This window comes from Agelaius phoeniceus, chromosome 28 (genome assembly GCF_051311805.1).
Source record: "Agelaius phoeniceus isolate bAgePho1 chromosome 28, bAgePho1.hap1, whole genome shotgun sequence".
NCBI classification, from domain to species: domain Eukaryota; kingdom Metazoa; phylum Chordata; class Aves; order Passeriformes; family Icteridae; genus Agelaius; species Agelaius phoeniceus.
The window spans coordinates 343,057-357,862 of record NC_135292.1 but is presented as its reverse complement, the minus strand read 5'-3'; positions in this window follow the sequence as shown (position 1 = coordinate 357,862).

Genomic DNA, 14,806 nt, shown 5'->3' with positions numbered 1-14,806 from the left:
CAAGGCTCCCACTTTCTGCCAGGGTGAGTGGCTGCCAAGGGAGGCCATTTGCCATGGGAAAAAGAAGTCCTTTCCCCGGGGTCTGGGTGTCAGATGAAAGGTGGCCTTTGGGGTTCTGAGGACTTGTAGGGTAGTACTTACTGGCTAGAGTAGAGGAAATGGATTCTATTTGAATATCTGTCTAGAGGCTTTGCCCCACAGGTCCTGGTTGTCCTTGATGGGCTGCAGCTGTGAGCATTGAAGAGAACTGGGATAAAAGGGGGCGGCTTAGCCATTCAGGGAGAGCCTTGAAGGAGCCCTGAACTGGGAAAGAACAGCATGCAGAAGAAAGCGTCTGTGCTGTGAAGATCTGCAGCCATAAGAACACACCGAGGAGGTATGGACTTTAGCAATCTGAGAACAGCATGATGGGACTCTAGAGAAATAGAACAACAACAAGTGGCAGCTTTAGATTTGGAGCAATCCAGCAAAGCTTGCAAATTTCTTGCTGGGCACCACCCTCTTGGTCAGGGTGAGAGGCCAGAAATGGAGGCCATTTTCCATGGGGAAAACGAAGTCATTGGCCCAGGCTCTGGGTGTCAGATGACAGGTGGCGTCTGGGGCTCTAAGGACTTGCAGGGTCCTAGTTGCTGGCAGCTTTTCTTATGGAAGGATCCAGCACAGTTTGTCGATTCCTGGCTTGGCACTGCCCTGCCTGCCAGGCCAAGTGGCCACAAATGAAGGCCATTTTCCATGGGAAAAAGATGTCCTTTCCCCAGGGTCTCAGTAATATGTTCAAGGTGGCGTTTGAGGCTCTAAGTACTTCCAGGGCCCTAGTTGCTGCCAGCTTTTCTTTTGGAAAAATCCAGCAACGATTGCATCATTCTAGCAAGGCTCCCACTTTCTGCCAGGGTGAGTGGCTGCCAAGGGAGGCCATTTGCCATGGGAAAAAGAAGTCCTTTCCCCAGGGTCTGGGTGTCAGATGAAAGGTGGCCTTTGGGGTTCTGAGGACTTGTAGGGTAGTACTTACTGGCTAGAGTAGAGGAAATGGATTCTATTTGAATATCTGTCTAGAGGCTTTGCCCCACAGGTCCTGGTTGTCCTTGATGGGCTGCAGCTGTGAGCATTGAAGAGAACTGGGATAAAAGGGGGCGGCTTAGCCATTCAGGGAGAGCCTTGAAGGAGCCCTGAACTGGGAAAGAACAGCATGCAGAAGAAAGCGTCTGTGCTGTGAAGATCTGCAGCCATAAGAACACACCGAGGAGGTATGGACTTTAGCAAGCTGAGAACAGCATTATGGGACTCTAGAGAAATAGAACAACAACAAGTGGCAGCTTTAGATTTGGAGCAATCCAGCAAAGCTTGCAAATTTCTTGCTGGGCACCACCCTCTTGGTCAGGGTGAGAGGCCAGAAATGGAGGCCATTTTCCATGGGGAAAACGAAGTCATTGGCCCAGGCTCTGGGTGTCAGATGAAAGGTGGCGTCTGGGGCTCTAAGGACTTGCAGGGTCCTAGTTGCTGGCAGCTTTTGTTCTGGAAGGATCCAGCAGAGTTTGTCGATTCCTGGCTTGGCACTGCCCTGCCTGCCAGGCCAAGTGGCCACAAATGAAGGCCATTTTCCATGGGAAAAAGATGTCCTTTCCCCAGGGTCTCAGTAATATGTTCAAGGTGGCGTTTGAGGCTCTAAGTACTTCCAGGGCCCTAGTTGCTGCCAGCTTTTCTTTTGGAAAAATCCAGCAACGATTGCATCATTCTAGCAAGGCTCCCACTTTCTGCCAGGGTGAGTGGCTGCCAAGGGAGGCCATTTGCCATGGGAAAAAGAAGTCCTTTCCCCAGGGTCTGGGTGTCAGATGAAAGGTGGCCTTTGGGGTTCTGAGGACTTGTAGGGTAGTACTTACTGGCTAGAGTAGAGGAAATGGATTCTATTTGAATATCTGTCTAGAGGCTTTGCCCCACAGGTCCTGGTTGTCCTTGATGGGCTGCAGCTGTGAGCATTGAAGAGAACTGGGATAAAAGGGGGCGGCTTAGCCATTCAGGGAGAGCCTTGAAGGAGCCCTGAACTGGGAAAGAACAGCATGCAGAAGAAAGCGTCTGTGCTGTGAAGATCTGCAGCCATAAGAACACACCGAGGAGGTATGGACTTTAGCAAGCTGAGAACAGCATGATGGGACTCTAGAGAAATAGAACAACAACAAGTGGCAGCTTTAGATTTGGAGCAATCCAGCAAAGCTTGCAAATTTCTTGCTGGGCACCACCCTCTTGGTCAGGGTGAGAGGCCAGAAATGGAGGCCATTTTCCATGGGGAAAACGAAGTCATTGGCCCAGGGTCTGGGTGTCAGATGAAAGGTGGCGTCTGGGGCTCTAAGGACTTGCAGGGTCCTAGTTGCTGGCAGCTTTCGTTCTGGAAGGATCCAGCACAGTTTGTAGATTCCTGGCTTGGCACTGCCCTGCCTGCCAGGCCAAGTGGCCACAAATGAAGGCCATTTTCCATGGGAAAAAGATGTCCTTTCCCCAGGGTCTCAGTAATATGTTCAAGGTGGCGTTTGAGGCTCTAAGTACTTCCAGGGCCCTAGTTGCTGCCAGCTTTTCTTTTGGAAAAATCCAGCAACGATTGCATCATTCTAGCTAGGCTCCCACTTTCTGCCAGGGTGAGTGGCTGCCAAGGGAGGCCATTAGCCATGGGAAAAAGAAGTCCTTTCCCCAGGGTCTGGGTGTCAGATGAAAGGTGGCCTTTGGGGTTCTGAGGACTTGTAGGGTAGTACTTACTGGCTAGAGTAGAGGAAATGGATTCTATTTGAATATCTGTCTAGAGGCTTTGCCCCACAGGTCCTGGTTGTCCTTGATGGGCTGCAGCTGTGAGCATTGAAGAGAACTGGGATAAAAGGGGGCGGCTTAGCCATTCAGGGAGAGCCTTGAAGGAGCCCTGAACTGGGAAAGAACAGCATGCAGAAGAAAGCGTCTGTGCTGTGAAGATCTGCAGCCATAAGAACACACCGAGGAGGTATGGACTTTAGCAAGCTGAGAACAGCATGATGGGACTCTAGAGAAATAGAACAACAACAAGTGGCAGCTTTCGATTTGGAGCAATCCAGCAAAGCTTGCAAATTTCTTGCTGGGCACCACCCTCTTGGTCAGAGCGAGTGGCCAGAAATGGAGGCCATTTTCCATGGGGAAAACGAAGTCATTGGCCCAGGCTCTGGGTGTCAGATGACAGGTGGCATCTGGGGCTCTAAGGACTTGCAGGGTCCTAGTTGCTGGCAGCTTTCGTTCTGGAAGGATCCAGCAGAGTTTGTAGATTCCTGGCTTGGCACTGCCCTGCCTGCCAGGCCAAGTGGCCACAAATGAAGGCCATTTTCCATGGGAAAAAGATGTCCTTTCCCCAGGGTCTCAGTAATATATTCAAGGTGGCGTTTGAGGCTCTAAGTACTTCCAGGGCCCTAGTTGCTGCCAGCTTTTCTTTTGGAAAAATCCAGCAACGATTGCATCATTCTAGCAAGGCTCCCACTTTCTGCCAGGGTGAGTGGCTGCCAAGGGAGGCCATTTGCCATGGGAAAAAGAAGTCCTTTCCCCAGGGTCTGGGTGTCAGATGAAAGGTGGCCTTTGGGGTTCTGAGGACTTGTAGGGTAGTACTTACTGGCTAGAGTAGAGGAAATGGATTCTATTTGAATATCTGTCTAGAGGCTTTGCCCCACAGGTCCTGGTTGTCCTTGATGGGCTGCAGCTGTGAGCATTGAAGAGAACTGGGATAAAAGGGGGCGGCTTAGCTATTCAGGGAGAGCCTTGAAGGAGCCCTAAACTGGGAAAGAACAGCATGCAGAAGAAAGCGTCTGTGCTGTGAAGATCTGCAGCCATAAGAACACACCGAGGAGGTATGGACTTTAGCAATCTGAGAACAGCATGATGGGACTCTAGAGAAATAGAACAACAACAAGTGGCAGCTTTAGATTTGGAGCAATCCAGCAAAGATTGCAAATTTCTTGCTGGGCACCACCCTCTTGGTCAGAGCGAGTGGCCAGAAATGGAGGCCATTTTCCATGGGGAAAACGAAGTCATTGGCCCAGGCTCTGGGTGTCAGATGACAGGTGGCATCTGGGGCTCTAAGGACTTGCAGGGTCCTAGTTGCTGGCAGCTTTCGTTCTGGAAGGATCCAGCACAGTTTGTAGATTCCTGGCTTGGCACTGCCCTGCCTGCCAGGCCAAGTGGCCACAAATGAAGGCCATTTTCCATGGGAAAAAGATGTCCTTTCCCCAGGGTCTCAGTAATATGTTCAAGGTGGCGTTTGAGGCTCTAAGTACTTCCAGGGCCCTAGTTGCTGCCAGCTTTTCTTTTGGAAAAATCCAGCAACGATTGCATCATTCTAGCAAGGCTCCCACTTTCTGCCAGGGTGAGTGGCTGCCAAGGGAGGCCATTTGCCATGGGAAAAAGAAGTCCTTTCCCCAGGGTCTGGGTGTCAGATGAAAGGTGGCCTTTGGGGTTCTGAGGACTTGTAGGGTAGTACTTACTGGCTAGAGTAGAGGAAATGGATTCTATTTGAATATCTGTCTAGAGGCTTTGCCCCACAGGTCCTGGTTGTCCTTGATGGGCTGCAGCTGTGAGCATTGAAGAGAACTGGGATAAAAGGGGGCGGCTTAGCCATTCAGGGAGAGCCTTGAAGGAGCCCTGAACTGGGAAAGAACAGCATGCAGAAGAAAGCGTCTGTGCTGTGAAGATCTGCAGCCATAAGAACACACCGAGGAGGTATGGACTTTAGCAAGCTGAGAACAGCATGATGGGACTCTAGAGAAATAGAACAACAACAAGTGGCAGCTTTCGATTTGGAGCAATCCAGCAAAGCTTGCAAATTTCTTGCTGGGCACCACCCTCTTGGTCAGAGCGAGTGGCCAGAAATGGAGGCCATTTTCCATGGGGAAAACGAAGTCATTGGCCCAGGCTCTGGGTGTCAGATGACAGGTGGCATCTGGGGCTCTAAGGACTTGCAGGGTCCTAGTTGCTGGCAGCTTTTGTTCTGGAAGGATCCAGCAGAGTTTGTAGATTCCTGGCTTGGCACTGCCCTGCCTGCCAGGCCAAGTGGCCACAAATGAAGGCCATTTTCCATGGGAAAAAGATGTCCTTTCCCCAGGGTCTCAGTAATATATTCAAGGTGGCGTTTGAGGCTCTAAGTACTTCCAGGGCCCTAGTTGCTGCCAGCTTTTCTTTTGGAAAAATCCAGCAACGATTGCATCATTCTAGCAAGGCTCCCACTTTCTGCCAGGGTGAGTGGCTGCCAAGGGAGGCCATTTGCCATGGGAAAAAGAAGTCCTTTCCCCAGGGTCTGGGTGTCAGATGAAAGGTGGCCTTTGGGGTTCTGAGGACTTGTAGGGTAGTACTTACTGGCTAGAGTAGAGGAAATGGATTCTATTTGAATATCTGTCTAGAGGCTTTGCCCCACAGGTCCTGGTTGTCGTTGATGGGCTGCAGCTGTGAGCATTGAAGAGAACTGGGATAAAAGGGGGCGGCGTAGCCATTCAGGGAGAGCCTTGAAGGAGCCCTGAACTGGGAAAGAACAGCATGCAGAAGAAAGCGTCTGTGCTGTGAAGATCTGCAGCCATAAGAACACACCGAGGAGGTATGGACTTTAGCAAGCTGAGAACAGCATTATGGGACTCTAGAGAAATAGAACAACAACAAGTGGCAGCTTTCGATTTGGAGCAATCCAGCAAAGCTTGCAAATTTCTTGCTGGGCACCACCCTCTTGGTCAGAGCGAGTGGCCAGAAATGGAGGCCATTTTCCATGGGGAAAACGAAGTCATTGGCCCAGGCTCTGGGTGTCAGATGACAGGTGGCATCTGGGGCTCTAAGGACTTGCAGGGTCCTAGTTGCTGGCAGCTTTTGTTCTGGAAGGATCCAGCAGAGTTTGTAGATTCCTGGCTTGGCACTGCCCTGCCTGCCAGGCCAAGTGGCCACAAATGAAGGCCATTTTCCATGGGAAAAAGATGTCCTTTCCCCAGGGTCTCAGTAATATATTCAAGGTGGCGTTTGAGGCTCTAAGTACTTCCAGGGCCCTAGTTGCTGCCAGCTTTTCTTTTGGAAAAATCCAGCAACGATTGCATCATTCTAGCAAGGCTCCCACTTTCTGCCAGGGTGAGTGGCTGCCAAGGGAGGCCATTTGCCATGGGAAAAAGAAGTCCTTTCCCCAGGGTCTGGGTGTCAGATGAAAGGTGGCCTTTGGGGTTCTGAGGACTTGTAGGGTAGTACTTACTGGCTAGAGTAGAGGAAATGGATTCTATTTGAATATCTGTCTAGAGGCTTTGCCCCACAGGTCCTGGTTGTCGTTGATGGGCTGCAGCTGTGAGCATTGAAGAGAACTGGGATAAAAGGGGGCGGCGTAGCCATTCAGGGAGAGCCTTGAAGGAGCCCTGAACTGGGAAAGAACAGCATGCAGAAGAAAGCGTCTGTGCTGTGAAGATCTGCAGCCATAAGAACACACCGAGGAGGTATGGACTTTAGCAAGCTGAGAACAGCATGATGGGACTCTAGAGAAATAGAACAACAACAAGTGGCAGCTTTCGATTTGGAGCAATCCAGCAAAGCTTGCAAATTTCTTGCTGGGCACCACCCTCTTGGTCAGGGTGAGAGGCCAGAAATGGAGGCCATTTTCCATGGGGAAAACGAAGTCATTGGCCCAGGCTCTGGGTGTCAGATGAAAGGTGGCGTCTGGGGCTCTAAGGACTTGCAGGGTCCTAGTTGCTGGCAGCTTTCGTTCTGGAAGGATCCAGCACAGTTTGTAGATTCCTGGCTTGGCACTGCCCTGCCTGCCAGGCCAAGTGGCCACAAATGAAGGCCATTTTCCATGGGAAAAAGATGTCCTTTCCCCAGGGTCTCAGTAATATGTTCAAGGTGGCGTTTGAGGCTCTAAGTACTTCCAGGGCCCTAGTTGCTGCCAGCTTTTCTTTTGGAAAAATCCAGCAACGATTGCATCATTCTAGCTAGGCTCCCACTTTCTGCCAGGGTGAGTGGCTGCCAAGGGAGGCCATTAGCCATGGGAAAAAGAAGTCCTTTCCCCAGGGTCTGGGTGTCAGATGAAAGGTGGCCTTTGGGGTTCTGAGGACTTGTAGGGTAGTACTTACTGGCTAGAGTAGAGGAAATGGATTCTATTTGAATATCTGTCTAGAGGCTTTGCCCCACAGGTCCTGGTTGTCCTTGATGGGCTGCAGCTGTGAGCATTGAAGAGAACTGGGATAAAAGGGGGCGGCTTAGCCATTCAGGGAGAGCCTTGAAGGAGCCCTGAACTGGGAAAGAACAGCATGCAGAAGAAAGCGTCTGTGCTGTGAAGATCTGCAGCCATAAGAACACACCGAGGAGGTATGGACTTTAGCAAGCTGAGAACAGCATGATGGGACTCTAGAGAAATAGAACAACAACAAGTGGCAGCTTTCGATTTGGAGCAATCCAGCAAAGCTTGCAAATTTCTTGCTGGGCACCACCCTCTTGGTCAGAGCGAGTGGCCAGAAATGGAGGCCATTTTCCATGGGGAAAACGAAGTCATTGGCCCAGGCTCTGGGTGTCAGATGACAGGTGGCATCTGGGGCTCTAAGGACTTGCAGGGTCCTAGTTGCTGGCAGCTTTCGTTCTGGAAGGATCCAGCAGAGTTTGTAGATTCCTGGCTTGGCACTGCCCTGCCTGCCAGGCCAAGTGGCCACAAATGAAGGCCATTTTCCATGGGAAAAAGATGTCCTTTCCCCAGGGTCTCAGTAATATATTCAAGGTGGCGTTTGAGGCTCTAAGTACTTCCAGGGCCCTAGTTGCTGCCAGCTTTTCTTTTGGAAAAATCCAGCAACGATTGCATCATTCTAGCAAGGCTCCCACTTTCTGCCAGGGTGAGTGGCTGCCAAGGGAGGCCATTTGCCATGGGAAAAAGAAGTCCTTTCCCCAGGGTCTGGGTGTCAGATGAAAGGTGGCCTTTGGGGTTCTGAGGACTTGTAGGGTAGTACTTACTGGCTAGAGTAGAGGAAATGGATTCTATTTGAATATCTGTCTAGAGGCTTTGCCCCACAGGTCCTGGTTGTCCTTGATGGGCTGCAGCTGTGAGCATTGAAGAGAACTGGGATAAAAGGGGGCGGCTTAGCTATTCAGGGAGAGCCTTGAAGGAGCCCTAAACTGGGAAAGAACAGCATGCAGAAGAAAGCGTCTGTGCTGTGAAGATCTGCAGCCATAAGAACACACCGAGGAGGTATGGACTTTAGCAATCTGAGAACAGCATGATGGGACTCTAGAGAAATAGAACAACAACAAGTGGCAGCTTTAGATTTGGAGCAATCCAGCAAAGATTGCAAATTTCTTGCTGGGCACCACCCTCTTGGTCAGAGCGAGTGGCCAGAAATGGAGGCCATTTTCCATGGGGAAAACGAAGTCATTGGCCCAGGCTCTGGGTGTCAGATGACAGGTGGCATCTGGGGCTCTAAGGACTTGCAGGGTCCTAGTTGCTGGCAGCTTTCGTTCTGGAAGGATCCAGCACAGTTTGTAGATTCCTGGCTTGGCACTGCCCTGCCTGCCAGGCCAAGTGGCCACAAATGAAGGCCATTTTCCATGGGAAAAAGATGTCCTTTCCCCAGGGTCTCAGTAATATGTTCAAGGTGGCGTTTGAGGCTCTAAGTACTTCCAGGGCCCTAGTTGCTGCCAGCTTTTCTTTTGGAAAAATCCAGCAACGATTGCATCATTCTAGCAAGGCTCCCACTTTCTGCCAGGGTGAGTGGCTGCCAAGGGAGGCCATTTGCCATGGGAAAAAGAAGTCCTTTCCCCAGGGTCTGGGTGTCAGATGAAAGGTGGCCTTTGGGGTTCTGAGGACTTGTAGGGTAGTACTTACTGGCTAGAGTAGAGGAAATGGATTCTATTTGAATATCTGTCTAGAGGCTTTGCCCCACAGGTCCTGGTTGTCCTTGATGGGCTGCAGCTGTGAGCATTGAAGAGAACTGGGATAAAAGGGGGCGGCTTAGCCATTCAGGGAGAGCCTTGAAGGAGCCCTGAACTGGGAAAGAACAGCATGCAGAAGAAAGCGTCTGTGCTGTGAAGATCTGCAGCCATAAGAACACACCGAGGAGGTATGGACTTTAGCAAGCTGAGAACAGCATGATGGGACTCTAGAGAAATAGAACAACAACAAGTGGCAGCTTTCGATTTGGAGCAATCCAGCAAAGCTTGCAAATTTCTTGCTGGGCACCACCCTCTTGGTCAGAGCGAGTGGCCAGAAATGGAGGCCATTTTCCATGGGGAAAACGAAGTCATTGGCCCAGGCTCTGGGTGTCAGATGACAGGTGGCATCTGGGGCTCTAAGGACTTGCAGGGTCCTAGTTGCTGGCAGCTTTTGTTCTGGAAGGATCCAGCAGAGTTTGTAGATTCCTGGCTTGGCACTGCCCTGCCTGCCAGGCCAAGTGGCCACAAATGAAGGCCATTTTCCATGGGAAAAAGATGTCCTTTCCCCAGGGTCTCAGTAATATATTCAAGGTGGCGTTTGAGGCTCTAAGTACTTCCAGGGCCCTAGTTGCTGCCAGCTTTTCTTTTGGAAAAATCCAGCAACGATTGCATCATTCTAGCAAGGCTCCCACTTTCTGCCAGGGTGAGTGGCTGCCAAGGGAGGCCATTTGCCATGGGAAAAAGAAGTCCTTTCCCCAGGGTCTGGGTGTCAGATGAAAGGTGGCCTTTGGGGTTCTGAGGACTTGTAGGGTAGTACTTACTGGCTAGAGTAGAGGAAATGGATTCTATTTGAATATCTGTCTAGAGGCTTTGCCCCACAGGTCCTGGTTGTCGTTGATGGGCTGCAGCTGTGAGCATTGAAGAGAACTGGGATAAAAGGGGGCGGCGTAGCCATTCAGGGAGAGCCTTGAAGGAGCCCTGAACTGGGAAAGAACAGCATGCAGAAGAAAGCGTCTGTGCTGTGAAGATCTGCAGCCATAAGAACACACCGAGGAGGTATGGACTTTAGCAAGCTGAGAACAGCATTATGGGACTCTAGAGAAATAGAACAACAACAAGTGGCAGCTTTCGATTTGGAGCAATCCAGCAAAGCTTGCAAATTTCTTGCTGGGCACCACCCTCTTGGTCAGAGCGAGTGGCCAGAAATGGAGGCCATTTTCCATGGGGAAAACGAAGTCATTGGCCCAGGCTCTGGGTGTCAGATGACAGGTGGCATCTGGGGCTCTAAGGACTTGCAGGGTCCTAGTTGCTGGCAGCTTTTGTTCTGGAAGGATCCAGCAGAGTTTGTAGATTCCTGGCTTGGCACTGCCCTGCCTGCCAGGCCAAGTGGCCACAAATGAAGGCCATTTTCCATGGGAAAAAGATGTCCTTTCCCCAGGGTCTCAGTAATATATTCAAGGTGGCGTTTGAGGCTCTAAGTACTTCCAGGGCCCTAGTTGCTGCCAGCTTTTCTTTTGGAAAAATCCAGCAACGATTGCATCATTCTAGCAAGGCTCCCACTTTCTGCCAGGGTGAGTGGCTGCCAAGGGAGGCCATTTGCCATGGGAAAAAGAAGTCCTTTCCCCAGGGTCTGGGTGTCAGATGAAAGGTGGCCTTTGGGGTTCTGAGGACTTGTAGGGTAGTACTTACTGGCTAGAGTAGAGGAAATGGATTCTATTTGAATATCTGTCTAGAGGCTTTGCCCCACAGGTCCTGGTTGTCGTTGATGGGCTGCAGCTGTGAGCATTGAAGAGAACTGGGATAAAAGGGGGCGGCGTAGCCATTCAGGGAGAGCCTTGAAGGAGCCCTGAACTGGGAAAGAACAGCATGCAGAAGAAAGCGTCTGTGCTGTGAAGATCTGCAGCCATAAGAACACACCGAGGAGGTATGGACTTTAGCAAGCTGAGAACAGCATTATGGGACTCTAGAGAAATAGAACAACAACAAGTGGCAGCTTTCGATTTGGAGCAATCCAGCAAAGCTTGCAAATTTCTTGCTGGGCACCACCCTCTTGGTCAGGGTGAGAGGCCAGAAATGGAGGCCATTTTCCATGGGGAAAACGAAGTCATTGGCCCAGGCTCTGGGTGTCAGATGAAAGGTGGCGTCTGGGGCTCTAAGGACTTGCAGGGTCCTAGTTGCTGGCAGCTTTCGTTCTGGAAGGATCCAGCAGAGTTTGTAGATTCCTGGCTTGGCACTGCCCTGCCTGCCAGGCCAAGTGGCCACAAATGAAGGCCATTTTCCATGGGAAAAAGATGTCCTTTCCCCAGGGTCTCAGTAATATGTTCAAGGTGGCGTTTGAGGCTCTAAGTACTTCCAGGGCCCTAGTTGCTGCCAGCTTTTCTTTTGGAAAAATCCAGCAACGATTGCATCATTCTAGCAAGGCTCCCACTTTCTGCCAGGGTGAGTGGCTGCCAAGGGAGGCCATTAGCCATGGGAAAAAGAAGTCCTTTCCCCAGGGTCTGGGTGTCAGATGAAAGGTGGCCTTTGGGGTTCTGAGGACTTGTAGGGTAGTACTTACTGGCTAGAGTAGAGGAAATGGATTCTATTTGAATATCTGTCTAGAGGCTTTGCCCCACAGGTCCTGGTTGTCCTTGATGGGCTGCAGCTGTGAGCATTGAAGAGAACTGGGATAAAAGGGGGCGGCTTAGCCATTCAGGGAGAGCCTTGAAGGAGCCCTGAACTGGGAAAGAACAGCATGCAGAAGAAAGCGTCTGTGCTGTGAAGATCTGCAGCCATAAGAACACACAGAGGAGGTATGGACTTTAGCAATCTGAGAACAGCATGATGGGACTCTAGAGAAATAGAACAACAACAAGTGGCAGCTTTAGATTTGGAGCAATCCAGCAAAGATTGCAAATTTCTTGCTGGGCACCACCCTCTTGGTCAGAGCGAGTGGCCAGAAATGGAGGCCATTTTCCATGGGGAAAACGAAGTCATTGGCCCAGGCTCTGGGTGTCAGATGACAGGTGGCGTCTGGGGCTCTAAGGACTTGCAGGGTCCTAGTTGCTGGCAGCTTTCGTTCTGGAAGGATCCAGCACAGTTTGTAGATTCCTGGCTTGGCACTGCCCTGCCTGCCAGGCCAAGTGGCCACAAATGAAGGCCATTTTCCATGGGAAAAAGATGTCCTTTCCCCAGGGTCTCAGTAATATGTTCAAGGTGGCGTTTGAGGCTCTAAGTACTTCCAGGGCCCTAGTTGCTGGCAGCTTTTCTTTTGGAAAAATCCAGCAACGATTGCATCATTCTAGCAAGGCTCCCACTTTCTGCCAGGGTGAGTGGCTGCCAAGGGAGGCCATTTGCCATGGGAAAAAGAAGTCCTTTCCCCAGGGTCTGGGTGTCAGATGAAAGGTGGCCTTTGGGGTTCTGAGGACTTGTAGGGTAGTACTTACTGGCTAGAGTAGAGGAAATGGATTCTATTTGAATATCTGTCTAGAGGCTTTGCCCCACAGGTCCTGGTTGTCCTTGATGGGCTGCAGCTGTGAGCATTGAAGAGAACTGGGATAAAAGGGGGCGGCTTAGCCATTCAGGGAGAGCCTTGAAGGAGCCCTGAACTGGGAAAGAACAGCATGCAGAAGAAAGCGTCTGTGCTGTGAAGATCTGCAGCCATAAGAACATACCGAGGAGGTATGGACTTTAGCAAGCTGAGAACAGCATGATGGGACTCTAGAGAAATAGAACAACAACAAGTGGCAGCTTTAGATTTGGAGCAATCCAGCAAAGATTGCAAATTTCTTGCTGGGCACCACCCTCTTGGTCAGAGCGAGTGGCCAGAAATGGAGGCCATTTTCCATGGGGAAAACGAAGTCATTGGCCCAGGCTCTGGGTGTCAGATGACAGGTGGCATCTGGGGCTCTAAGGACTTGCAGGGTCCTAGTTGCTGGCAGCTTTCGTTCTGGAAGGATCCAGCAGAGTTTGTAGATTCCTGGCTTGGCACTGCCCTGCCTGCCAGGCCAAGTGGCCACAAATGAAGGCCATTTTCCATGGGAAAAAGATGTCCTTTCCCCAGGGTCTCAGTAATATGTTCAAGGTGGCGTTTGAGGCTCTAAGTACTTCCAGGGCCCTAGTTGCTGGCAGCTTTTCTTTTGGAAAAATCCAGCAACGATTGCATCATTCTAGCAAGGCTCCCACTTTCTGCCAGGGTGAGTGGCTGCCAAGGGAGGCCATTTGCCATGGGAAAAAGAAGTCCTTTCCCCAGGGTCTGGGTGTCAGATGAAAGGTGGCCTTTGGGGTTCTGAGGACTTGTAGGGTAGTACTTACTGGCTAGAGTAGAGGAAATGGATTCTATTTGAATATCTGTCTAGAGGCTTTGCCCCACAGGTCCTGGTTGTCCTTGATGGGCTGCAGCTGTGAGCATTGAAGAGAACTGGGATAAAAGGGGGCGGCTTAGCCATTCAGGGAGAGCCTTGAAGGAGCCCTGAACTGGGAAAGAACAGCATGCAGAAGAAAGCGTCTGTGCTGTGAAGATCTGCAGCCATAAGAACACACCGAGGAGGTATGAACTTTAGCAATCTGAGAACAGCATGATGGGACTCTAGAGAAATAGAACAACAACAAGTGGCAACTTTCGATTTGGAGCAATCCAGCAAAGATTGCAAATTTCTTGCTGGGCACCACCCTCTTGGTCAGAGCGAGTGGCCAGAAATGGAGGCCATTTTCCATGGGGAAAACAAAGTCATTGGCCCAGGCTCTGGGTGTCAGATGACAGGTGGCATCTGGGGCTCTAAGGACTTGCAGGGTCCAAGTTGCTGGCAGCTTTCGTTCTGGAAGGATCCAGCAGAGTTTGTAGATTCCTGGCTTGGCACTGCCCTGCCTGCCAGGCCAAGTGGCCACAAATGAAGGCCATTTTCCATGGGAAAAAGATGTCCTTTCCCCAGGGTCTCAGTAATATGTTCAAGGTGGCGTTTGAGGCTCTAAGTACTTCCAGGGCCCTAGTTGCTGCCAGCTTTTCTTTTGGAAAAATCCAGCAACGATTGCATCATTCTAGCAAGGCTCCCACTTTCTGCCAGGGTGAGTGGCTGCCAAGGGAGGCCATTTGCCATGGGAAAAAGAAGTCCTTTCCCCAGGGTCTGGGTGTCAGATGAAAGGTGGCCTTTGGGGTTCTGAGGACTTGTAGGGTAGTACTTACTGGCTAGAGTAGAGGAAATGGATTCTATTTGAATATCTGTCTAGAGGCTTTGCCCCACAGGTCCTGGTTGTCCTTGATGGGCTGCAGCTGTGAGCATTGAAGAGAACTGGGATAAAAGGGGGCGGCTTAGCCATTCAGGGAGAGCCTTGAAGGAGCCCTGAACTGGGAAAGAGCAGCATGCAGAAGAAAGCGTCTGTGCTGTGAAGATCTGCAGCCATAAGAACACACCGAGGAGGTATGGACTTTAGCAAGCTGAGAACAGCATTATGGGACTCTAGAGAAATAGAACAACAACAAGTGGCAGCTTTAGATTTGGAGCAATCCAGCAAAGCTTGCAAATTTCTTGCTGGGCACCACCCTCTTGGTCAGGGTGAGAGGCCAGAAATGGAGGCCATTTTCCATGGGGAAAACGAAGTCATTGGCCCAGGCTCTGGGTGTCAGATGAAAGGTGGCGTCTGGGGCTCTAAGGACTTGCAGGGTCCTAGTTGCTGGCAGCTTTTGTTCTGGAAGGATCCAGCAGAGTTTGTAGATTCCTGGCTTGGCACTGCCCTGCCTGCCAGGCCAAGTGGCCACAAATGAAGGCCATTTTCCATGGGAAAAAGATGTCCTTTCCCCAGGGTCTCAGTAATATGTTCAAGGTGGCGTTTGAGGCTCTAAGTACTTCCAGGGCCCTAGTTGCTGCCAGCTTTTCTTTTGGAAAAATCCAGCAACGATTGCATCATTCTAGCAAGGCTCCCACTTTCTGCCAGGGTGAGTGGCTGCCAAGGGAGGCCATTT